Consider the following 26,563-nt stretch of genomic DNA (forward strand, 5'->3'; position numbering starts at 1 on the left):
CTTCACCTTTAGGTCCTTGATGATGAAGATCAAAAAGCCTTTGGCATTCCTGCACTGTGACATGAATTATGCTTTGAAGCTGCTTAAAAATTGCTTTTCTAATTTGAATGTTGCCGTTTCACTGCTGGGTTTCTAACACCAGCATGCAGCAGGGCTGGTGCCCTTCACCTGTGCCTCCATGTAGGTGTACAGCTTTTGTTTATCACACACAACCTGTCTGTGAGTGGCGTTTCACTGTAAGGGACGTAAGGCAAGGTATAGCGAATCTCCCTAGCAACAAATGTTGAAACAGAAAAATAAACTATGGATGTGCTGGGTTCAATTGATTATATAAGTTGCTGAGCCGGCTGCGAGATGGAAAGCAGTAGGAGGATAGCCCCAAATGGGGCTGAGTCTGCCGAGGAAGGATGTCAGCAGGATTAAGGGTACCCGGAACACTGAAACATTGTGTCAAAAATCTTATTTTAATAGAGTAATACAGTATGAGGCAAGATAATTCCCTACTTCCCAATTGTGCCTATGTGCAGAGCCTCCATGACGCTGTCAAGACCAGATCTTATCGTGGTCTCACTGCAAAGACAAATCCCACTCCGGCTGAAGGCAGGAGCAAAGTTCTGTTTTATTTCAGTGCTAACGAGGGTGGGCACTAAATGCATATGTTGATGAACGTCAATGCGGGAAGGCAGAGGAGGGTGCCAGGGCCGTCAGGGATGAAGCTCTGCAGCAGCACACCTAAACATACACCCTAGCAGGGGGGGCCGGGCAAAGAGGGGAGAAAGGAGGAATCACTGACTTACTGCAGCGACTACAACCAACATGGCTATTACTGACATGAACAAAAAAACATGGTCCATTTTGGATTGCTCTCATTAGCTGGTTAAGGGCAGCTAGTGCGTATTTGGGGTTGGAGCTTGACAGATTCAAAGACACCGGCTGCATTTTATATGCAAGAAAACATGAGCTAGGTCCCAGAAGCAGTCATTTTTCTGGGGAGACAGTTTAAAATTATTTGGTTTTAAGTACGGACGGACATGATTTAGAAGAACTAAACTGGCATATCAAGAAATATGTACACTGCAGGGATAAAAGTTAAGACAAGGAGACGCATAGCTTATACGAACTACCTCCTAACAACCCCACTAGTGAGCTAACATTACTGGGACCTGAAATGATGTGGGCAGACAGGGGTGCAGACTGCAAGGCTGCCTGTGCCCTGGCCAATGTGCTGACTGCCCTGGGAAGATGCTAGTTACTCTTGACAGCAACATGCGCGTTATCCTCCCAACCATACAGTAGCAGTCCTGAGACCTGTAAGTAAGGAGAAACAGCGTATTCCTCAGCTTGTAAATTAATTTAATTCCTGGAGTGCACTTACAGAGTAATGCCTCAGGCTTACGAAGGCAAAATGGAGCTAGAGACAGCACATTAGTCTCTGGAGAGACATACCAGCTGTTTCGCGACCTTATGGGGGGTAGGGTGGAAAACAGTTGTATACGGTCTGCACCATCCACACGAAATGAGAATATTTTCCCCTTACTTTCCCATACTATTTAAAAATCATATAGTTGAATAAATATAGGAAATCAGCAACTTCACAGAGATGCATTAAGTCCAAATCCTGCAGCATACCTCTAAGGTTCAATGCTGAAACAGAAACAGCAGCCTTCTCCTCCTACAGAGAGCATTACCAAGAAATAATGATTCTCTCTGATGAAGAAACAGATTAAAAGGGAAATTAAACTGCAGATCTAATTTCAATAGTAGTGTACCCAAGTCAGCTCATAAATAAGCCATCTCACCATCTAAATTAGGCATCAATCGAGAATTAATATTGGCCTTAGGAAAATTTTAAGCCTTAAGAAAAGGAAAGGGTAGATGAGTGTTCCCCTTTCAAATATGAATCTATAATGAACCTTCTCAAAAACGAAGATGGTTAGGGGCTGATGGCAGGCAAATTTAATTTAATAAATATGTAAAGGGCTTTCATCTCACTGAAGAGGTGAGGTGGGGCCCAAAGCTGAGATCCAAATGCTCCTAAACTTTGTGGAGGTCTAAATTTATATCCAGAGATTGTGACTAGTCCATGCATTTTTAATAAGCCGTATCGAAAGCCTGCATTCAGATACACTACCATAATGAGACACCTCACCATACTGAGACACCTCAGATGCAAAGCTCTTGTCTAGATCCAAGCCTCAGTTTCCATAAGAAATCCACTTCCAAAAGCTTACAGTAGGTGCTAGCGGTTTCTGGTTTGGCGTCCTTATTTCTGCCTCCCAATGAGCAGTGATTTGCACAGTACTGAGTCGGAATATCATGTCTCCAGCTCAGCTTGAATCAGTCAGGTAAGGCACAATGCAGCTGATCGCTTAGAGCACGTAATTATAGCATCCCTGAGCTGCTCAGAGGATGCTGGCGCTGACAAAGTGGGAAAGGCTAAAAGCATCATATTAAAATGTCATAAAACATTCATTTTGCATGATTAGAGAAACCAGTAATTAGCATTTTTCTTTTAGTGCTTGACTTTTTATTCCAGCTACCCTAATCCAGCTTCTTTCTACAGCAATTATTGCCAGGAAAGCTGAATTTGGCATTCTTTTCATGTCCACTTTAAAACCTGCTCTGTAATCTGTCAGCTAGGCAGGTCTCATATGCAGCATTTGAAGATAAGTGAGGGTTTTTTTTCCCCATAGTCAAATTAAGTTCCTAGTAAGCTTCAATTGCTAATCACTGAATTGTAGGAATACGTCCATACTCCATTAAACAAATCATATAAATATGTTTCATGTGTGTTAGTCTAGATATATCTTGCCAAGGCTGAAGCTTTGTATAAAAGGAGTGACCCCAGGAGTGCATACGTCAAGCTGCATTAAGGAAAGGGAAAAAAAACAAAAGTAGAGCCATATCTAAACTTCCTAATAATAATAATAGGATGTTGATTAAGTTGTTAGGAAGTTAAATAAACAAGTGAATTTTTTTAACTGTCCTTCGAATGCCTCAGACTCTCACTCACCCTAGCTGTCTCTGAAGGTAAGGAGAAGAAATAGCCCAGTGCTAGACGGCATACAGGTTTCAGGAGGCATTGCTCTGCCAAAGCTTTCTGAGTGACATTGGGTAAGTCACTGAAGCCTGGGGCATTTTGACATCTCATTTCCATCAAACTAATTGAGTTGTTGTACGAGTAAATAAAGAACAGAGCTTTGCAGCAGAAGGGCAAGCTAAGTCTGCTTCAATGGGTAAGGCAAGCAGCCACATTGCTCTAGCAAAGAGCCGTGCACAGGTGGTGGGCTGGCCTCTTGGAGAGCAAACACCAGCGCCATCCTGCTAGGACCATGGCTAGAAAACCTGGGTTGGGAAGCACTGAGAAACAAGCCATCGCAGGGTGCTGGCCATGCACTGTTGCAGCTTGCGGTATCAAGAGAAGAAGACAAAAGCTAGCAGGTATCCCCAAATGTGGCGGCTGCTTCTGACCACGAGAGGGTTATATGCTACTTGGTGTAGACTCGGGTAACATTGCCGTGTCCGGGCTGCAGGTGGGGAACCACCAACCTGAAGGGTGGAGAGGGTATGCTTTGGAGACTAGAGTGGTCATCCATGCCTCTGAAGACTTTTCAACAGGTATCACTTTTGTCTGGCCTTAGAAGAGCTATCCTGGCTCACATTCTGCAAGCAGTTTGCCATCTTTCATTTCCCTCAGCAGAAAACTGCAAACCTTAAAAGCTCTTAGCCTACAGGAGGAAGATTTCCTTGGCACTTAAGCTAAATTTTTGCTTTTTGAGTGGCATTCTGCCCCCACCAAGCTCTTGCCGTCAGTCCTGCTTACCAAGAGTCAATCACTCCGGCCACCCTTGAGCTGCACTGCCTCCATGCCCCTGGAAAGCCATGCAGCCATGTTAGCATAGGACCTTACTCCAGCCACTGTCTCCAGCTTTCCAGCAAGTGCATTATCTTGGGGACAGTCTCACACTCACCCATATGTATGGATTTTGGACTGGAACTGTCTTAACCTTCAAGCTGCCCCTGGTGGGTAAGCACCATGAGCACAGGGCTGTCCGCATCCCCCGCACTGTGAGACACAGCCACACAGAAAAACCGCAGCCATCTTCCCTCGTACATGTCTTTTTAGCACTCCCCCACTAACCTGCTTTTGTTCTTTCCTGAACCCCTGCAGAGCTATTAATCTTTTTCTGACAAACAGCATAACAGCATTTCTTGGCTCATTAATAATTTCAGACTAATAATTTCAGAGAGGTAACCCGATTTTTACTCTGTTGTATGACCTACAAGTTGGTTTGTCATCTCATTAAATACCATAGGTAGACATTAACTAGTTAAATATATATGCCATATAAATATATGCCATATAAATTCCTAATTAAAAAAGTAACTAATAAATGCTCTTCAATATGCTAATAAGAAACCTCAGTTTGTCTGCACATTGCCATAGAGCTCTTTAATCGTAAAGGTGTTTGTATTAGTTTTACTTAGTTACAAAAGGCTCTCACCAGCATTTGAGGAAAAACATGAAATCAATACCAAGAAACATAAACACAAACAAGGAAGATATTAAATTAAGTTACATTTGAAAAGTTCCTGCTCCAATGAGTACATGATGTGCAGCCAAAAACCTATTTTTATACTACACAAAGTATTTAAGTGAGCACATCTGCAATAAGCTTCTGTGGGAACATATACCAGGAATCTTGTTCACACAATGTACATAGGTGGATTCACATTTAGACAGCAGACTCTGGAGCATTGCGAACCACCCGTGCCTTCTGCCCACCTTCCCTGTTGCACACAGCTTTGGAAAATTGGTTCAGCCTGACTTGCCAGCATTTCTGAGATCTCTATACATACAGCTGTGGCTCTTCCTATTGCCTCTCTGGTTTTGCTGAAAGGAACTGTGATTTCCAGCACATCAGTTCCCACCCCCACCCCGCTATTTCCCTGCAGCACGCGGGCAAAAGTACCTCTCTTTGCCAAACTGAATTTTGAGCCTGGTGAATGTATCTGAGGAAAGCACCTGCCTTGCTCTCCTCTGCCTCTCCCTCTCCTTTTGGAAGGCCCTGGCCTTCCCACACGCAACCCAGCATGCCGGATCGATGTGAAGGGTCCTTGTGTTGCAAATGGCTTCCCGGCAGCTGAAATCATTCCAGCAGAGCCCACTGCAACGCCACCATGCCTGGGGGAAAGAGCAATTCCTAATAGATACCATCTCCTGTCTTCAGATACAACGGACGTCAGTAGTGCTCTTCATTTGCCTTAGCGAGTGATAAGACAAAGTGGCAAGGTAATGTTGGACCTCACAGGAGAAACCTGAAGAGCAAAACTTTAATGGCTGAACAAAACCGGTCCTTTTTAGTCACTCTTCTCTTTAGCTCGCAGAAATGGCGAGCTCTGTAAATGTTTTCAATAGGCTGAAATTCCTTTTTGTGCAATTATAAATATTTTAACATATGACATCAGTACAATATGTTTTCATTGTGTTTAGATCTCTTTAATTAGGATGGGGCCCGAGTTCTCCTTGCTGCCTTTGGTACTTGGACTTGGCAACCAAATTTGTTTTGTCTCAACTTACTGTTCTTTCTTCCAGTGCAGAAGGAGCAACGCGCACTTCTTTTTTATTTATTGTTCTTGATAATTGGCTTCATTTTCAGTCAGAACTGATCTGATCATCATGGAAAAAGAAATAAAACACATAAAAAAACCATTAAGGGATATTTATCTCCGAGTTAGAAGGGTAGTGAAAATAACCAGACGGATGAGATAAGTGGTATTTCTAATCTAAAGGATAAAATCCCCGCTTAAACATCTACAGACGATGATACAGCTTTCAAACGCAAGTATTTATGTCCTTTTATTTCTGGACTTTGCACTTAATATGGAGTTTAATTTATAGCAAGCAAAGGCATGATTTACAGGATTGCAATAAGCCAGGAGCCCAATCCCAATCCCAAAGAAGTCAATGACACACCACCCATTCCCCCTCCATCACACGGGCCATAGCTACACGCTGGGTCACACCTGGACAATGTGACCAGCCACAGCCCTGGGTACCGACCGGAGCAGGACCACCCAGGTACCCACCACCCTCCTCAGGTGAGGACCAGAAGAGGGTTCCATCCCACCCAGCTGCTCCAAAAAGCCCTCGATGCCCTCCCAGCGCCAAGTCCTGCCACCCCGCAGCTGTGCTGGGAAACTTTAGGATTATCCACCCTGCAGCTGGAGCCCTTGTGCACCACTTAGTAATGTGAGAAGTGCCAGCGAAGGGTACTTTCCATAGCTTGTTTAATGTTTCCTGGTAATTGCTTAGGTGACAAGCGAGCCCAGAGGCTGGGCAGAGGGGGCTGCTTCGCTGGGGCTGAGGTGAATGACGCGTGGTGGGCGGGAAATTTCTGTTTGGGTACATCCAACTACCAGAATTAGTCTGCAACTTTTGCTTGCTTCTTTGCGGTCATCAAAATTGCACTGCTACACCGCATTATTAGTCAAGGCAGATACTAAAATGACCAAATCGCTAGAAGATGGAAACAAGCTAGTTAGAGTGAAAGATTACAAATTAGCAAAGTACACAGAGTAAGAATGCAACTCCCTTTGTAAGCCAATACGGCACGGACAACCGTTTTTCTTTTCCCTCTAAGCAAGCTAATAAGGAATGTTAAGCAGGGCTCCATTTGCTCTCAAGAGAGAGGCTTTTTAAGTAGATTTAAATGTATTAACTAACATACCAAGATGCTTTATGAGAAATCCTGGCAATAGAATTACAGAGGTTGACAGCACATTTGAAGTGAAAAATTAAATTTTAACTGGTGTGCCCCATCTAATCCCATTCATTTCAATCAGTATGAGAGCAAAACTTGTCATAGAAAGAACAAGAACTAAATGAACAAGGTGCTTGGGGACTTTCTGGTTCTTTCCTTGATGTCTCCTAGGGGCATATGGAGGGAGTATCATCCAGTGATTCAGCCAACTGGACAAAGATTGCACATATCTGGGTCTGATTCTCTGCTCCCTGCCTGACTCTGGGCACATCAACTCATGGCCAGATCCAGAAAAGGCAATTGCAAGCGTTTAAGCAGGACACAGGCTCCACAGGTCTCTGTAAGACCCACAGCGAGAACCAGAGAATCCAGCTCAGCACCACGTAGCCCTGGAGCCAGGGAAACTTGCTGGGTCACCACAACTTTACTTTTTGAAGCTGCCCAAACCGAGCAGGTGGGACCTGTTACCTATGGAGCCAAACCAGTAGAGCATGCCCAACCCATGCACAAGACCAGCTTCTCCCATGTAATACGGCTGCTTTCTTTTCTCTAATCACGTAGCAGTAGCTGTCTCCAGGAGAGCACTTAACACTTACCTCGGGAGTGGCTTTCTCATTCTGAAGGCTTTCAAGGCTTCTACCACCAAGGAAAGAAGCCTACCCGTCTGAATAGGAGCTGTCCTCCTCAGTGGGGAAAAGAGCCCAAGCACGGATAAACAGGAGACGGCACGTTACAACCTTACATGAACACGGAGAGCTAAATTCATTACCCCGTACAAAGTGCCTGGGAAATCAAAGCTTACAGTGTGTCCTCCTGGAGGAAGAACAACAGCGCTGCAGACGTAACAAAAATATGTGCTGTGGGTCTCTCTGAATTAAAAAATTATTTCATGTATTTTATTATACAGCATTAAATGCATGAATATGGCATGTGAAAGTACTGAAGTGGCAACATAAAAGAGATGGATATTTAAGAATCTCCAACTGTCCAACTGCAACTTACATCTGTTTTCTTTAAGGATAAAAATTTGCATACTAAAGAGAGAAAATGTTTGCAGGACAAAAATAAGGAGGAGGAGCAACACAATCCTCAATTCAGTCCTACCTTGAAGTTTTGAAAGAAACTGGGAAGGAAAGCGAAGGCAAAGCTTCCAACGATACTGTAAGTTACTCAGTAAAAGTCTTTAGGAGCACATGTCTTTGAAGTACCACAGGGAAGGTTCAATCCTATTACAGCCCTCCTGAGGAAGTGTTAATCTTCTAGACAAAGAAACCAAGGCTCACTTTTTATGAACTTGCATGTATTTTTGATTGCTTCTGGCTTGCTTTATTTGTTTCTCTAAGGCTCGTCAAACTCAATTTTTTTTTTGAACCACTAAACCTACTCTTCAAGTCAAAGGCAAATGGAAGCTGCTACAAAACATCAGGCCACTTTCTTTTAGGAAGGGTAAATTTATGGGCCTATATTTAACCATTATTGATGAAATGCTAGCATTGTAGAAATCAATAAAATAACCCATTGCCAAAAAGGGCAATAGGATTTTATTCTTGATTTAGAAATTGCTGGCTATGGTAAAAAAAATAAAAACGGAGAGAAAAACATGTTTTGCAGGTTCATAAGAAAGGATGCAAGCAAAAAGGCAGAGTGCTAGGAGATAAGCTATACTGATAAAATGTAATCCTTTTATGTTGGAATTAAAAAGGATTCAAGGTTTATATTTGTGGTGCTTTAGACTACATTCACCATAAATAAGCCTAAGTTAGTATAACATGGCACAGTCTGTTGGGAAAAATTTACAAATCAACTGCTTTATTAGGATTACTGTTACTACCTTAAGGGAGGGCACTCCAATCCAAACTCTGGGCTTTTTTTTATCTTCCAGAGACAGATGAACAGCTTTTGGTTGGGAATATTTTTTTTTAAGTCTAAAAACCAATTACTGGTCTTGACTGAAGCTGAATTAAATTCCTTTCTTGATGTTCTGCAGTGCACTTCTGAGCAGATTTTGCAAGCTATGACTAGTGCACAGCATTTGCAGTCCCTCCAACAAAACAGAAAATATATTTGTAAGCTTATTACTACTAGAATAACGGCACAGACACAACTCACACAGTTCGTTCTTGCAGTGATGATGAAGAAAGTTCCCAGTATGAGCAAGGGGAAAATCACAGTGATCAATTTCTGATTTATTTAATCAGTTGGGTTTTTTTTACGTTTAGGTGTGGATTCATCACATCAAATGTTTTTCATCACCTCCGCCTTCTTGCAGCAAGGCTGGCAGGTCCCAGAGGCAAGTAGTCCCAGAGGGCAAACCTGTACCCTGCTCAGGAGTTTAAAAGATTTAAAGACATGTTGCATTTCTTTTTCCTTTGTAAAGATCAGGGACACATCACTTGCCATGTTCATCCTTGCTCTTTTTGACCAGGGGATTGGCTGCCTGTGGTTTGCTTGCTGTTTCCCCCGGGGCTCAGCCTTGCCCCTGGGCCGTGCATCATCCTGCCTGCCATGGCACAAGAAAAGCTGCGTGCAGCCAACCCATGGAGGAGAAAGATTTGCAACCTACACGCGGGCTCCACCTGGTATCCAAGACCAGGATCAAGACTTAAAATGCAGCAAATGCATTCGTTGTGGCGCTAATGCTGTTCTGCTTGTGCACTGCAAGCTGCTCGAGTGGGATATTAAGTGGGGAAAAAATGCGCCGTGGAATTTAGTTATTACATTAATTTGATTTTGTTAAGCAGCAAAGGGGAATAAAAAAGATATACGAGAGCAGCTTCAGACATAAACAAGGAACGTATCCCAACTTGGACAGCCTCACGCGCTGTGTATGGCACAACATGTAGTTTTCTTCTTTTTGTTTGTTGTTTTCAGTTTAGGTTTTATCCAATTATATATCTATTGTGTGACAGGCCTGGCATGAGAGATCCCATTTACAGGAAATATTTCTGAGATCACAGGCCCTGCAGGCTAAATGCAAACACTGGAGCAGATGGTAACTGATCCAGTAGAGCTGTACCTAGGGGTGCTGGAAGGGGAAAAAGACTTGGAAAGTAAAGCCGTTAGCAAAATAACCTCACATTATTAAAAAATACAACCAAATCAGCCCAGTGAGCAGCTAGGGACCTCATTAGGGATGCCTCTGACCACTGCCATCGACCTGCTCATGACAAGGCACCGGGGGCGGAGGGAGGACGGAGAAAAAAGGGTGCTCAGTTATAAAATGACTTTCTACCTGCCTGAGAGGAGGTCAAAGGGGGTGTTTTGCCTGTCGAATAATCACCATTGGATAGTGGCAAAAGTTTTAGAGGAGAAACACGAGAGCTGAATGTCAACCCACCCTTTAACAGAGTCATTCCCAGGCTCTCCCTTTGGCATGGCTGGAGGATGTTGAGACTAGCCCTGAGAGAAGTGCTCCCTCCACTCCCTAACAATACGGCGTTTATGCCTGACCCGGGCCTGCTGATGCTCCTATTCAGGCGGGTGCCCTCTAATCTGCAATGCATCTTGTGTTTACAGCAGCCCGGACTGAGGCCAGGTCGGCTCTAGGAATAGCTGACCGGTGTAGCTGCGGCAGCTTGATCGCACAGGCGAGCTCAGGCAGCGCAAACGCCGTTTATCCTGGGGGAGGGTGGAGATTAAGGAAGGAAGCTTGCATCAATACACTCTCTAGCACTTTCTTGCAGCAAAAACACCCTTTTGATGATAAAACTGCATTTATGCTAGGGTTATAAAAGTGCCGTGATGAGAAATCACAGCCTTAATGAACCATACAGTAGCAGGAAAACAATTCAACCACAGACCTGCAAAAGCAGGTAACTCTGCCTCCCCGTATATTTAAGTAGCATCTATCACAGTGAATTCCTGACCTCAATACTATGACAGCATCTCAGTATAACGATGGTAACTTTGGTTTTAAACACATGAGGGGAAGTTCAGGGAGACTGGGTGATAAAAGTGAGATTCCAGACCAGTAAACGGGAACAGCTGACCAAAGCCCTTGAGAAACACTGACTCATTCACAATCAGTATTTTAAAGGTTGGTAAAAGTTACATCACTTCATAAGGCAGAATGCAAAATATCAGCCTAAGTTATTTTACCTACTTTATTTGCTGGAGAGGGACTAATTATGCCACTTACCTATGTTAATTAGGCTGTCTCATCTTTACAAAGCAAGGTTTCATTAGGCTAGAGATGGTCCCTCAACTATGCCTATGTAATTTTTGACACTTTTGCTCTTTTCCAGCCCCCTTCGGACTCTGTGGATGCTTCTCGCTCGTTTGAAGACTTATTCTGCAATCCCTTAGCCTTCTGCATTCTTTCACAGACCAAAAAAGCAGCATTTGCTCTGATTTTCCTTGTGGGTGATGCTCACCAGGCCACAGGGAAGTCCTCTGGCCTCCCTCTCAGACTGGTAGACTGTTTTTTTGTTCGAAGCGAGGCACAGCATCCAGCTGAGACTCCACCAGCCCGGAGTCTCTGTATAAAGGTTTCTTCACGTCTTGCATCTCACTCCCCTCATATGACTTTTTCACCCTTTGGAATGGAAAAATAAGCCTTGATTTACATGAAGAGTCCAGTTTTACCAGGATCCTCTAACATAAACCCCACTGCTGCTGCTGCTGCAGAGCCCTGTTTAAATCAAGAGGCCTTCACACGGGTGAAGATGTCTTAAAGAAAGATCGGGATGTAACTCTGTCACAATTATTATGATTTGGTAACATTTAGCAGCTGTGGTTTTTTGCTGTAGACATCAGTTTTATAGCTGAAACTGTTCCTTTAATTTTTTTTGCAAGAATGTTTCGCTATTTTTTTTGTCATTGTTGTTTCCTGGACTCCTAAATATAGCCAAGTGGAATAACTAGCACCTCTGTAAACTGTTGGTTAAATGCCATGCTGAGCTTCATTTTGCACTCTGGAAGGCCATTTAAAACACATCAGACTTGCAGAGCTCAAAATTTAGGAAATTATTTACATTCTGGGAATAACTTCTAACCGTTTCCTCAGGCTTTTCTGCCTTTAATACATGCTAATGCTATTCCCACCAAATAAAAGTGTGGCCTGAAAAATACCAGGTGTCAAAATAAATGGCACTTCGAAGCTTAAAAAACACAATTAAGAAATGAAAAACTGAGAAATGAAAAACTGGAAAGGTTGCTCTGCTGTCACGAGGTATTTTGTCACTGGGATGTTAAACAGCAAGTGGATTGCTTTGGGCTTCATGGGAAATTTCATGCAAAGCCAGAGAGGCAGCAAATTAAGCCACTGCTGCACTTAACCCTATGGAGCTGAGTTCATTAATGTCATTATTTAGCATAAAGGCACACTATTTCAAAACTAAAAGCATCATGGAATTGAACGGCATATTTCTGCCTGAAAGGGAAGTAAGATGTCCATCCATCTAGTGCCTACATGCCACAAGGTGTAAGATGACAAATAGCATGGCCATTCGAGGCAAGGCATGAATCCCTCAGTCTATCCTGAAAAAACCACACACACATTACAAAAACCTGAGGCATAGAGGTCAGTATTGAAAAACACGGTAAGTCCTCGGTGATCCAGAAGGCTGTGCTACATCCCTTGACTCCAAAGTCATTTGAAAGAATGGAAGCTCTGAAGTCCCTTTGAAAATAAGACTATCTGACCCACAGAGAGTAAAACTTGCTTATTTATTCAATTTTCTGTCAACATTTCAAAGGAATTATCATCCCCATTTTGCAGCAACTAAGCTGTTTGCCTAAGGTCAAAGAGTGAATTAATGTTAAACTAGATTACAGAGTATCGTGGTTCCCATTCCTGTGGTCAACCAGCTAGCATCTGATTAGGTCACCCCAGTACATTTAATTTAAAAAGAATGTTGAATCTAACACTCTGCCTAAGAAGTGCTTGGGCCCTCAATCAAAAGTCATGTGAAAGTGAGAGAGGGAACAATAAACAAGAAGGCTTCCGAAGTCTCAGTAATGTGCAAACCCAAAGAGACTGAGCGCAATGCAAAGCACTGTACTGAAATATCAGCATTTGCTGCGCACACACACACACACACAAAAAAGTCACATAAATTCTCTAGGCTTTTCAGGCACAAATGCAGCCTGCAGGGTCTGACCGTTGCTGCGGCCTGGGGTCAGAGCAAGCAGCTTTACGGAGGCTCAGCAGCTGCTCTCCGATAGCCCCAGCAGTCCTTGGCATCTGCAAAGGCATCACAGCCTAGCCAGAAGGAAGGTATAATGAATATTAGGTAGAATTAACACCACTCAAAACAACTTCTTGTATTTTTCAGCTTTAAAACAGAAGATGGGCTACAGGACTTGTCTGGACACACATATGAAGAGAGTCTATTTCAGAAACACCAACTGGCCTGTGCTGGAAGGGAGACTGGAGAGGTTTTAAATTATGAACTGCCTCCCTCTTCCAGGTGCCAGTGAAATCCACAACACCAAAACAATGAAGATCTTAGCTAATTTTTTTGTACTTGCTGAAAGGGCTGGAGCTTCCCAGAAGAAGATAAACACATGTTTTTGCAAGGCCCAGCTATTGCTTGTTACGATTGGCAAGACAGCAGATAGATGCCTGCCCAAACCAAACTGCAGCACCTCACATATGAGCACTTGTACTCCTGTACATTTAATATTCTCAAACCAACCTTGATCTCTGAATTTGTACTTTGAAGCAGTAGGAAACTTACAAAGATTTTGCTGCAAATATATATTCAACGTCATTTGTTGACAATTCCAAACATCAAATAGCCTCCTGTACCTGTTTGGTTATTTCAACAAAGCTTGTTCAGTTTGCCTGCCAAGCTAAATGTTTCTGAAGTCACCATTCAGACAACCGCTAAGTAACATAAACTGTGGAGACAGGTCTTCAGAAGCGCCAAACCAAGCCCTGCAGCACATCCGCAGAGCCCACTGAAAGAATAGAGCTCAGCTTTATGTGGGATTACTGAAGAGCAGCTATTTCTGAATTCTTCCATGAGTTGCCACTCTTGCTCTGCAATAACAGTGCTTTGCTCCTCTCTAGCCAAAACCAATGCTGCAATACACTAAAGACTACTCAGGAGCAATGTGGCCTCTTTCCAAAAAAAGACTTCTGGTTCGTGGACTTGTTCAGGAACAGCTGCTCCTCCATACCTGTTTCTAAATAACATGTGAGTAGAGAAATCCTGGGAAATCTCTATCACCAAAAATGTCAAGCTATGGACTAGTGAGATATGTTAGTCACCTACATGCAGGTCACTGGGTACCAGATATGAACGGCTGAGGTTAACTAACTGTCCTGGATGAGCTGCACGAAAAGCTGTTAGGAAATCAGAAAAACAGTCACTACAAAACCTTAAAGATCAAAAAGCAGGGTCTCTGCTGGCAGAACCACCGTGGGCTTCCCAAAGGGTTTCGTGGAGCCCTCCGTGTGGTACCACCTTCCAGCTTGGATACAACCAGATCACTGGCAATTTTCACGGCCTATCACTCTGTGTACACGTGATCCCGCACGAACATGCCTTTTTTTCACACAAAATGGTATTCTCACATAGAAAATAAGCAATTTATTTTGCATATAAATTCAGTCTTCATGTATCAAAGTTAACAAGCGAACAAGTACATGAAATTAGTGTCTAATATGTTTTCTAAATTTAAGTCTAAAAGTGCATTGCACAAGGGCTAGCAAGAAGACGTACCGAACAGTTAAGTACAGTTCATACATTTTAAGATAATACTTTCTTTTCCTACTCTTGCCTCTCTGAAGATCTTTCTTAATTCCGCAGAGTTAGCTACATACCCACTTGCCTTCAAAACATCCCACAAAGGTTTGTGAATGCGTAATAAATGCACAAGATGTGCCTCCCATAGGTTGCATTAAAAACAGTAGGGTTGCATTTCAATCAAAGGAATTATAATTATGTACGTAAATAAACTTTTCTTAATGGGCAGGCAGCAGTGAAAAAGAATGTATTCATGCGTCTGTGCAATGTGGTCTCTGTCCATGAAAATCCAGTGAGGCTTAATGATTGCATAAGGAGGTGCTCACACACCTGTAAAAGGCCTTACCATCGCAGCTCTACACCTCTGTTGGTAACGTCACTAACCAGTTTTACCAAGCCTCTCCTTCAAACTCCCACACAGCAGAAGTATCCAGCTTGCACCCGCATCTGGTATGCTAGCATGGAAGAAAGCTTGAGAGCTACTGCTACACCCACAGCTGTTTTCCACGAATCTGAAGAACGCAATCAGCCTAATTGTTTCTTTGAAGATAGACCATCCTTTTCCTGTGGCCTAATTTAGACTCAACATTAAAAGCATATAAAGCTAAAAATGGAAAATCACTCATAAGTGAACTTGTAAAATACAGAACCTATTTTTCATGAAAAAATCTCAAATTCTACCTTTTTTTCTCATAGTTTCTCATAGACAGTTTCCTACCTCAAATCAAATGGAAAACACTATAGCAATGACCTAGTCAGTTATGAACACCAGCATTTTTGACCTGTAGCAAGTAGGACACAACCCAAGGCGAAAAAAGACGGCTTCGGATCTGACTCAAACTGTACCAAGGTCAAATGAGAGTCTGCTGGGACTGGGATCACGCCCACGAGGAATGCAGACCTTCTGAGACAAAAGTAGTATATGACAGAAGAGCACAGAGGCAATAACAGGAGGCCAATAACCACTGGCCTTTCACTGAAAATGAGCAGCTGTTGGGTGTTATGATAAGCCGCTAAAATAATGCTGTTTACTGCCAGTGAGTAAGCAGTTTCAGAGCACACTTCACAGAGGGAATGTTATACTAGCAACACGCACAATTTTGAACCATGAAACATCTTCAATTTAGCAGGAGAAACTGAAGTTGCAATATACTCAATACCCTGTTTGGTTCAGGCCTCAGGGCCCAGGTTGTCCCCAGCTGACGATATGGTCTCCACACCAAGACTGGCATGCAAGGAGCTAGTAAAATGCCCCCAAACAAGAAGTCTTAGTGGATCCTTGCAAAACCTGGGAACTGTGCTGTTCATTCTTCAGCACCATCTACTGGTACCGTACCTAGCATCAAACTATTAATTTGCCTGCAGGCCATGGCCAGTTGTCACTTGCCCACGAAAACCTTGGACCCCACCAGGTTCAGGGTCCCTCTGTCACTAAGAACAGCCTTTCCCAATAGCAGATACACCCTGACGACACTTCTGGGACTTACCAAACTCTTTCCCTAGCCTAGAGCTTAGACTTGAATCAGCTTATATGGTACCAGGGGCCTGGATTAAGGCTGCTCCAGTTCAAGAAATGAGACGATGTATTCCCATGACCAAGTTGTTCCTGACCATACCTGCAGTACTGACCTATAAATATCTTTGGATCTCCTGACCATAGAGTGCTACCTGACAAGTGCTGTCTTTCTTCCTCTTCACATCTCTACCAACTTTTGGGCTTCAGACACGTCTAAGTGGCATCATCACACTTGAGTGACTTGGATGACAACGCTCCACTCGTTGAAGAGTGGCTTCAGGAGGACAAGAGACAAAGCGCAAGGCATGGCAGCATTCCCAAGGATGGTACACACGCTAACCACAGGCAAACATACTAGCTTTGCATGGGGGAAGTGCAGACCACCCCAGCTGAGCCTCCCTGAAATGGAAAGGTGTCTGTGTCTCACCACACAAGCTCTGAGCAGCACTCACAAAACCAGCCCCCAGCAAATACTGGAAACACAGGTCGCAGCTGGTTAGGCTGCTTCTGGAAGGCAAAGCAGCTGAAGGAAATATTAATAGAAGGAGGCTTTCTGGGGCCACGTGGACAGTTCTGGAGACCAGAGTTAGTACAACGCACAGACTCTCATCTCTGCTTCAGCGTCCTCATGCACTGTTGTTTCACTGCTTTAGCTGAATGTTGGGAAAGTGTTGACAGGGATTTCAAAGGGAAGTTTTGAGTCTAAACACATTGTTGAATCCAGGCCCTTGGTAGTTGTTTTGTTGCACAAGAGAAAGGAGGGTAAACATGAAATAAAAAACCCACTGCAAGCACTTTCCCAGGGCATGGGCGCAATCACCCAATGTGCTGAAGCCTGGCCGGTCCCACGCCCTGCCCACCCACCGACTCGCTCACACCATCCCTCTGCCAGCCCCTAAATGTCATGCCGCCAAACTGGTCAGCACCATTTCACTTGTTTAAATGGTGGTTGAAGGAGAGCTGATCAGCATCTCTGCTCTCCTCCAGCAACTACCCTGCTGCACCTGGTCCTCCCCCAGCACCCCAGCTGGAAATAATCACCATTTCTCAGGGGTGCTGCTGGGCGTCTTAGTAGAGTGTAGCCTGAAGAGAAGATAAAGATCACTACTGGCAAAAAAAAGAAAAAAATCCAACTGGGATTTTTCAGCCTGTTTTGCGAAGACACAGTATATGTAAAGAACAACAAAAAAAAAAGGGAAAAAGAGGAGGACCCAAATAGAGATGATAACTCCTGACATTTCATTTTAAGCCTGATTTTGAGCTCTGAACACAGAATTTAAATATACCATACATAATGTAGGCAGAAGTGAAATTCACCCTCTGATACCTGTGTTTTTTTCCTGTTTGGCTCAGTCATTTAAAGGAACAACTTTCCCCTTGAACTCTAATCATTTTTGAATGAATTATTAAAAAGCCTGACTTTACAAGCAGATTTCCTTTTATATACAACAGCACGCGAATAAAAGAGGAAACTGATTAAACAGGGAACATGACAGTATTCACTTGACAGCATACTTTGTAAAAACCAACTTGGGCACGTGTGGTGCATGTGTGCACATTTGTGGGTGAGGAGGAGTGGTTTATTTCTTCAGTCTTCCTTCTCATTTAGAATAACCATGGGCTGTTCTGGCACTTCTAATTTTAACATGTCCAGCTAATTATGATTTTTTTTTAAAGCTGGGAATGCCTCTTTAAACAGATAAAATATTTTAGCTTGCATTTATATTTATTTCTACAAATTCATTTTGAAGTAATGGAGCTTAAGTTGCATTCTTGAATGGCTTGCATTTAATCTCCAAAAATCCTAATAAGTCTGGAATATATCACTTATTCCTCCTTGTTGCAAACAGACTCTAGATTATATTAATAATAAAAACCAAGGGATGCTGCCAGCTCTCCTTTGAAAAGTCATGGCAATAAGATGTCTATGTTTTGCAACTTCATGTACTTATTGAAGACCTATAGAAGACTTCTTCTGAAGTAAATTATAAGTGCACGTACCTTGAAGTGATTAAAAAGGAGTAAAATAGCTAAATATGCCTATCTTTTTGTGAAAACAATCATGTTTGTAACAGCAAGGATGTAGCATGAATGGGAACTGTTTTCCCGTTACTCCACGCATTAAAGCAAAGCTTCTCTCAGGGTGGGTGGGCACATGGGACCAACCACTGTTTTCACGTCCAGCCACTGCATAGGCTGAGGCTTCTGTTGATGACAAGGGAGCCAGAGACGTCCACCCCCTGTACCCCTCATGGAGGCATTTCTCACCTGTGTTACCTTTGCACCAAAGACTTTGCCTTCGAAGAACAATTCAATCCAAATCACAACAGGCAGAGTTCCCTTATCTCTGTTCTTCCTCTGCAACCCCTTTTTTTCAGATCCTGTCTGCCAATTTCTATGGAGGGCATACACGTTCAATAACTTACGTATTTGTCGTATTAGATACTATTAGCTTCCCATATGAATGTCATTAAAAAAAAAAGAAAGATTAATGAGGAACATGAAGCTACTAGCCAGCCTGCTTTCAGAAAATAAAAATCCATGCAAGAACATGATGACAGGATGATTTTGAATAAAAATAACATCAGCATAATCCAAGCGTAGGAAATGATTCCTCTGATATTAAAGCCACAAAGCACTAAGGCTGATTTTTTTGGGTACAAATTGGATGGTGACTCTCAGTCTATGCGGCCATCCAGAATGATATCAGTTAACTCTGTAAAACAATCCTGCCTTTCCAAGGACCAGTGCAAGCCTGCTCATCACCTAACGTCAGCTGAGTCTCACTGGGAGAAGCACTGTCATGCCGGTGCCTTGCCCTGACCCTCATCAGCACTAGGGTGAGTTCTGCCCACGGTGAGAAACTGGAGGGGACACTCTGCCAAGTGATACACCCGATACCAACCAGACAGATCACGTACCCAGTTACTGGCTAACGGCACAGAGTAGACGGCATGTATCCTCTCCAGCGTGTGATCCTGCAACCTCGAGTGACGCTGACGTCCAAGGACTGTTTGCCAAGATACTGACTGCTGCGCTGGGCCCTGGGGTCATACATCAAATGTTCACATGCACTGACAGATGTTTATGTTGGTCATCCTGATTTAACTCCCATTACATCATTTACCAAGCTACTGATGTTATCATAAACGATTAAACAAACTGGCAAAGGAGACTCGAATACAAATTCGATTCCCTTGTGGTATGAGGGCATTACACTCCAGACTGCATCTTGCTCTCAAATCAAATTGAACAACTGCACAGATTCTTTAATGCATTTGAAGTCCATATGAAAAAGAGCCTTTTTTTTCTCTTTTTGTTTGTTTATATTTTTTTTCTTTCAGAAGACTGATTTCATTCATCAGTTGACCATCACAGGATGAATGAAAGTTATTAAAAGGTAACGGGGGGATCAGACTTTGAATCACAAATTATTGGTATAAAACTAAAACCAGTTTCGTATTTTAATTAAGGGGCTGTTCAGGCTGGGATTCATTTCAGCTACCTTAATTCCTGAACAACTACTGAATTATTTAGTGCTTCCAGTCACTTCTGGTTTGTGCCTGGACTATTTTATCATACTGAAAATAACTGAAAGTTTTGAGGGAGCAAAATTAATAAAGAGAGGATGTCCTCAATCCAGTGTGTACATACCGTGCTTGCTGCCTGCCACTGAAATACAGTCTTATTATCAAAAACAAGGGGTTAAATTTAAACTCCATGACCGCCTCCCTGCTTGCTTGGTTGTTACTAATTGTGGGGAGGGAATAGGAAACACTTCACACATCGCGCTTTCCGTTTCTAATATATTTTTGAGTTTTCTAGCGCAGGCTTTGCTTGGATGTGTAATCACTGTGGAATGGCTACTATACCCTTGCTACACTGCATAATACTTTCCCTTCCTCCTTCTGTAGGATTCCTCATGAAAATAGGCACTTTGTGTCTTTGGCCCTAAGGACAGAACATAATGTACTGTCTCCAGGAAAAAATTAAAAAAAATCATTAAAACATTTTCCACTGCTTAAAAAAACCCAACACATGAAGTACTACTGTATTTCTTTTACACACATGACCTCATAGATAGATGTGTACATCCACACACACAAATGCATTCAATTTTCAATTAGCTATTTATAGAGCTCTGTAATTTTTCCTGGCTCAAGTTTTAGTAAGCCTTCCCTAATGGGGTTCAGTTCACACGGTTTCGCAGCCCTTCATTTCACTTTGAGTTCCTATCCATGGAACATCCCCTCCCCGTCCCCGCCTCCTCCTAGAATCCCACTTAATGTTTTGCCAATTAAATTGGCTGGTTGCTTTACTGAACTCATCGCAAAAGCCAGTGGGTTTTTTCTTTCCCAAGGAGCCACGTGTATTTTGTCAGTTTTTCTTGCAGTCTCCTAGTGGCAAAGCTCACGGATGCAGTTGTGTGTGTCCACAACCACCTCTTTTTTTGCTGATGTAACATTCGACGCATATCTCAAGGGTCTTGGCAGAGAGTCACATAAAGGTCTTCCAGCCAAGCTGTCACTCCATTAAGTAGGAGAAATGCAGGTTTCAAGAACATCTGAAAGTCATGGCGCCTTCCAGCCAAGCCATCAGCAGTTCTGGAAGATGGACATCCACATGACACTGCTTGCTCCACTTCCAGTGAGATGAGCAGCATGATTGAAGCGCCCAGAGATCTCAAGGTGGGGAAAACTTTTTCTCACCCTGGAGTCAGTCTACTCTTTGGTCCCCTCATATTTCAGCAAACTGGCTTGTCCCAGGGTGAAGGACACCCCCATCTGATCCAGGACAGTTGGGTCTGATGGTCCTTCACCTCTTCCCATACGCTTTCCAGTCCCCAGGCTGGGAGGCAAGGCTGAACTGCACTGCAACCCAGCAAGCTCCTGTTGCTTGCATGCCCACTGAGAGCCAAACGCCTGTTTGCATAACTTCCAGCTAAGCTCTGCTTTCTTCTGGTAAGAAATCACCTCCCCACCGTGTCAAGGTGCAGTGCTGGAGCACACAGGCACACAACAACAGCAAGAGAGAAACAACTAATTGCCCCCTCTCGCCACTTTACAGAGCTCAGCTGACTTGGGCCAGAGGCATACAGCCTGCATAAAGGACAGAGAGGTAGAGCTCAGAAAGTAAAAAGCTATTAAAGTGAAAACCCATGAGGCAGATAACAGCTTGCTGCCAGACTTTTCAAAATTTAAGTGTTGATTGTTCAGAATTTATGTCTAGATTTTTCTTAAGAATGCAATTTCCTGGCACATGGTACAAGTCACTCTAGACCTGCATGTCAGCACAGCAGGCATCCTGTTGCAAAGGTTATTATGGAACTATTGAATGTTTTCATGCCAAATTTGTCCAAATTAAACCAAGGGGAATGGAAATACTTTCCCTGGATAGGTGGTGGTTGCATTAGGTGGGTTTGTTTATAAGGAGAATAAAAGTTACAGCTAAATATAAAAGCAGATATATCATAATATTGTCTGAGAACTTGAATAACATGTCATTCAGCCTGCGTGCTGTGGAAAGAACACGAAGGTCAAGTCTAAAATAAGATCGGTGACTGTTTGACAATAGAAACATGTAGGAGGTAGAACAGGAGAATTTTCCACATTTTTTTAAATGACGTTTTTCTTTCAAAAAATATTCTTGCCTACCTTGCTACGGGTCTGATGCAAAACCCCGCTGAACTTCGTGCAAAACATACTGCTGATTTTGGCATGTTTTTGATCAACCTCCTAGCAAACCTGCATTAGTCATTTGTGCCAACTGTTTACTTTTTGCATTATGCTCCGTTGGGAAAATGAAAGAAGGCTGCTCTGTTGCATTTTTGTTTTCAGAGAGTTTCACTTTCTGCTTCAGCCCTCTCATCCTGCTTCCCTGGAAGTCAGGGACTTCAGCAAGGCTACTGCTACCTCTTAAAGGTAAGCACATCTGGGTTTGCAGCACTGGGGAGCTAGCAGAACCCCTGGCAAGGTCAGAAAGATGGAAGAAAAAAAGAAAAAGACCCAAACCATTACTTGAAATACTTTATAACATCCAAAGTGTTCCTTTTGTTCACCCCCCAAAACCTGGGTGAAGATATCACATGAGGGACTTGCCACTTCCACAAGGGCAACCAAGGCTGGGATTTCAGCCCCTGCCCTGTGGCAGGGGTAACCGCCCCTCAGCAAATTTTGTTGGAGAAACAGGGAACCCACAACCCCAGCCTTGACAGAGACATCCAGTGTAGTCTGCTTTTACTTCAGTCAGTGATGTCGGAGGCACGTTTCTCTTTCCTCCCCTATATTAACTTTTAAATATAGTTACAGCCACCTACCCATGTATTACAAAAGGAGCCTTGCAAATACCCTAACTCTCCTTCCCAACAATCCCATTGACAAAATCCCATGATTCTGAAGCAAAGGTGAAGACAGAAACTAGTCCAAGGCCAAGGTCTGAAGGCAACCCCTCTCTTTCCTTGAGCTGTGGCAGACAGTCCATGTAGTTTATAGAGTTAATGCTAAAACATTCATTGCCCTCATGTTACTCCATGGGAGGACTCTCAGGTTTTCCAGGAGGAAGGGTCTGGGACAAAGGAGGGGAGACATGGGGGTAGAGCATTCTCTCCACAGCTCCCCCAAACTGTTCCTGTCCCCTGGAGACTCTTCACCAAAGTTCAGGGTGGATGAGGGCTGCCAGCTGCCCTTTGGCAAGCCCAGCCCCATGGCCACCCTTTTGCTACCAGGCATCCCTGTATTTCAAGTGGGAGCTTACATAAAAATGAGCCATGCACTGCTTGCTTATTTCTCAAGCGCCAAGATGCCTCTCTAGAGCAGCAAGGGAAGGGAGGGAGGGAAGAGGTGTCTAAGGTCTCTGCCCAGGGGAGGACTTGTCTCCTCTGAGGGTCCTCTGATGAGGTTGCAGGAAAGATCCAGCAAGGAGCTGGTGCCTTGTAGTGCACCAGACTTGCTGGGAGTGGTCAGGAAAGCCACCAGGCACAGCCCATCCAGAGCTCATTGTGGGGCAGTGGGGCTGCAGGGACAGGTCCTCCTGGGGTTCGTGCTTCATGCCCCCCTTCTGTCCGACCTCCAAACCTTGGGGCAGACATGGCCAAAATTAGTATTACACTCAGAGCTGGCACACGATGACTTTGACCCTAATGATCCCCCTGGGAATGCAGTATTGTTCTGGCCCTATTAACAATAATTTGCATGTTGTCTAATGGCCCTGGGAGGAAAAAAATTAAAAGGGTGGCAGGCCCTGAGGGAGGAGAAGAGGAAATGGGAGTGCTGCCATTTTCTTCTGACAACTGGCAAAATAAGAAGGCTGACTTTCTTAGGGAGCCAGAGGTAAAACTAGTCATTGCAAAATTATTTAATATCTAACTAATCACCCAGCCTTCGTCGCTTCAAGGCAGGGTTTTAAGAACCCAAGCCATTTAGTTATACTGAAGAGCTCTTGTCAAACCAGCCTTGTAGGGACCTTGATCACAGGAAACTTATTTTAGCGGGACCCCAAGCCTCTCCCAAGGTGCTGGTGACAATGACCTTTCACAATGAGGAGTTTCTTTCAACAGAAGGATCTGAACTACAGAGACAAGGGACATCTGCACATAGTGTTTCTCCATCATACTTAGAGCCTTACATATAAAGAGCAGTCAGGAACACCAAGCTGCCGCAGTTCAGTAATTTTTTGTTGTTGAGAGGAGTTTCTTTAGGGATCAAAGCGTCTCAAAACCAAACAAGCTGGTTGTCCATCCCCTCCAAGGGAACAGGTAGTTTATTCCAGCTGTCAGCAACTGCAAACCAAACAGCTCCTCTCCCACTGTCAGTTTTAGCTCTAGGCTAGTTATTAAAATTAAACAGTTTCGTTTGTGAGAATGATGTTTTTGTGTCTGCAGGGGGGAGAGAAGGGAGCAGAGAGGGAAAAAAGAGAGCAAGTTTTCTGAAACAAACCTAAGACAGTTCATACAGCCTAACAGCGTGCCAGTGCTGCCTCTTCCTTCAACCCATTAAAGTGCCCCAGAAGTCCCAGCCTGCAGAACGTGCTACTATGCCCCAAACACCCTTCTCACTGGGTTGGGGAAAATAAAATTAAATAATTTTAAAAAGGCTTGCAAAATAAATACGCTATTACTTTGTGAAACAAACAACTTCAACAGATACGAAAAAGGGTACAAAGAGACGCCTTGACAGGTTTCCCCACCACTTGTAGAGAGCTGTGGAGCACCCGGGACTTCACGGCGCGGCAGCACTGCTGTCTGTGTGCCAACGTGGAGCTGGACCACGCTGAGCTCGTCCGCCTCAGCCCTGACTCGTGTGTTGCAGTTGAGCTAACACAGGGTGAGAACGTGGCGCCCTCGTAAAGCACGCAGCTTTTTATGTGCCAGTGTATCCCTTTCCCCAGGGCATTCATTGTTTGGCTGGCGAATGGTGAGACTATCCGTGTCTATAAAATGATTAAGAAGGATGATGGCAGCTTCACCTTCACTGCAACTTCTGGAGAGTGGGGAGCTCCCCATCTCATGGTCCCAAAGCACCAGGGAGGCTCATCAGCTCGCTTTACTGGCTGAAGCTGAACAGGACCAATTTCTAGAAAGCTGCTGTGGTCCTGGTGGGACACTACCACCCCAGGCCCATACAGGCACTTTCAGAGGGGTGTTTGTAGCACCCTGGCCAGGTTCCCCTTATAGCAAGGATGCTTATGGAAGCTGAGGAGCACTCTCAAGGCAAAACCCAAGGCAGCCTCACTCTAGTTTTTCCACCACTGCAGACGTGCCCAACCATCCACTACAACTAAGGCTTTGTACAACATTTTATAGATCTCTTTTTGGGTCTGCCCACATGCTTACTGCTATATGAGGCTGGATACCACTGGTTTTAGTGTCTGTGCTGGAAAAAAAAAAAAAAAGCTATTGACTCCAACCAGGCAAGGATTTCACACATTCAGTCCAGAGCCAAATATGTGAATTTTTTACTGCAGGATTTTTTTGCAGACAGCCGTGAGCTACTGCAGCAGCCTGAACAGACTCCAGGCCAGCTCATTTATTTGCAGCCTTGATTGCCACCTGACATTTCAAGCGACTGGTTTTATTTCCTCCCTTGCTGGTGCACCCCACCGTCGCACTCCAGCCCCGCAAGGAGAAAAGCCTTTCCCTTATCCAGGCTTCATGGCAGTGCTGCTATTTATTGCAGATCTGGGCAACGGAGAAAGGAACAGGTCATACAGGAACCTGAAAATAACATGGGCATTAGGCCTCCTTCTCGGTTATATTCAGGACCTTTTGCATCCAGCAGCAGACTGGGGATTAGGCATTTAGACAGCGTGATTTACTGTGATTTGCCAGATGACTTCAGGAGAGGGTCTTTGGATATGTCTAACTTGAACTAAATTTGCAGACACTTGGAGCACAATGTAGGATTTGCTTCTGTTATGAATGAGGGAGTCTTTTGTTCAGTTTTTTTAATGGCATTTTTTATTTGAGCTGTGCGTACATTCGTGAGAAATTCAACAGATTTTACTAATCTACAACACTGACCATCTTATTCTGCTAATGGAAATGCCAAGTCATTTACTACTGTATTTGAATTTGTCTTTGAATTATTTTTAGTTCATTTTTCTCTAGAAAAAAGTTTAGAATTAGGGTCCTGTGCTACATTTTATAATACACAGTCTGAACATGTGATGAATTTTCTTAAGAAAGGAGTTCTTTCTCTTAGAGACAAAGGTGGCAATAGTTATTCCATCGCAAAGATGCACTACAGGTCTGTCCCGTACCACAAAGGGAGGCATTTCACTTGTCTCCCATCCAAGGCCCTATCTTGGCTTTCCAGTGACTCACGCAAGTCCCTCCAGAGCACGCAACAGGAGTTTTGTCTCCTAAGCCTCAGGTCAGCAAGATAGTTAAAACTAACTTCAACCTCGTGGTCAAGCCCAAAGGCTTGATCACTACTCACTTTTTTTTTTTTTTTTTGGATGTTTTAAAATGGCTTTATTCTGCCTGTATCTGAACACTTAATGAAGCTTGTGAACAGAAGCAAAAGAATATGTGTGCATGAAGATACTTCTTACAGGTGCATGTAAGACAGCTTATTGCTCCTACCCCTGAAGTGCCACAGACAGCTTTTACATACAGTGGGAATGGAAAAGGAAGGACAATTTCGTTCGTTGAAACACCCGATGAACTGTGCTGATACATAAAGGAAAACGCTAACATTGCCAGTTGCCATTTCTCACACTGCTCAACCTTTTCCTAAAAAAAAAACCAAACCCTAGAAATCAACACCTGAAACTGATCTGTTTAATCTGTTTCCATCACAAGCACTGCTAAACACATCCGAACAGTGGAGCTGAAAAAGTTTAAGCCTAATTTTCATTTAACTTTTTTTTTTCTTTCTTTCTTCTATCTCCCCTCTCCACCCAAATCTCAACACCAGGTAGTTTCACAGTCTGACTCACTTTGCTCTTTCTCAGGCTAGCGAGCTCCAGCAACGACAAAATGTAATGCTACAGATTTGAATTGTATTCTAAGCCCCAAATTACCACAACGGACATTTTGTTCAATATTGTACCTTGTATGACTTTTTTTTTAATTTAAGAAACATCAAACC

General features: G+C 43.5%; 1 protein-coding gene across 1 annotated transcript in view; it reads right to left on the reverse strand.

The window, feature by feature from the left end:
* Nucleotides 1-26,563, reverse strand: part of BCL2 (BCL2 apoptosis regulator) — a 97,785-nt gene that overhangs the window by 60,359 nt on the left and 10,863 nt on the right. The gene's annotated exons all lie outside the window — the stretch shown is intronic.

Source organism: Phalacrocorax carbo, chromosome 2, assembly GCF_963921805.1.
Source record: "Phalacrocorax carbo chromosome 2, bPhaCar2.1, whole genome shotgun sequence".
Classification (NCBI taxonomy): Eukaryota; Metazoa; Chordata; class Aves; order Suliformes; family Phalacrocoracidae; genus Phalacrocorax; species Phalacrocorax carbo.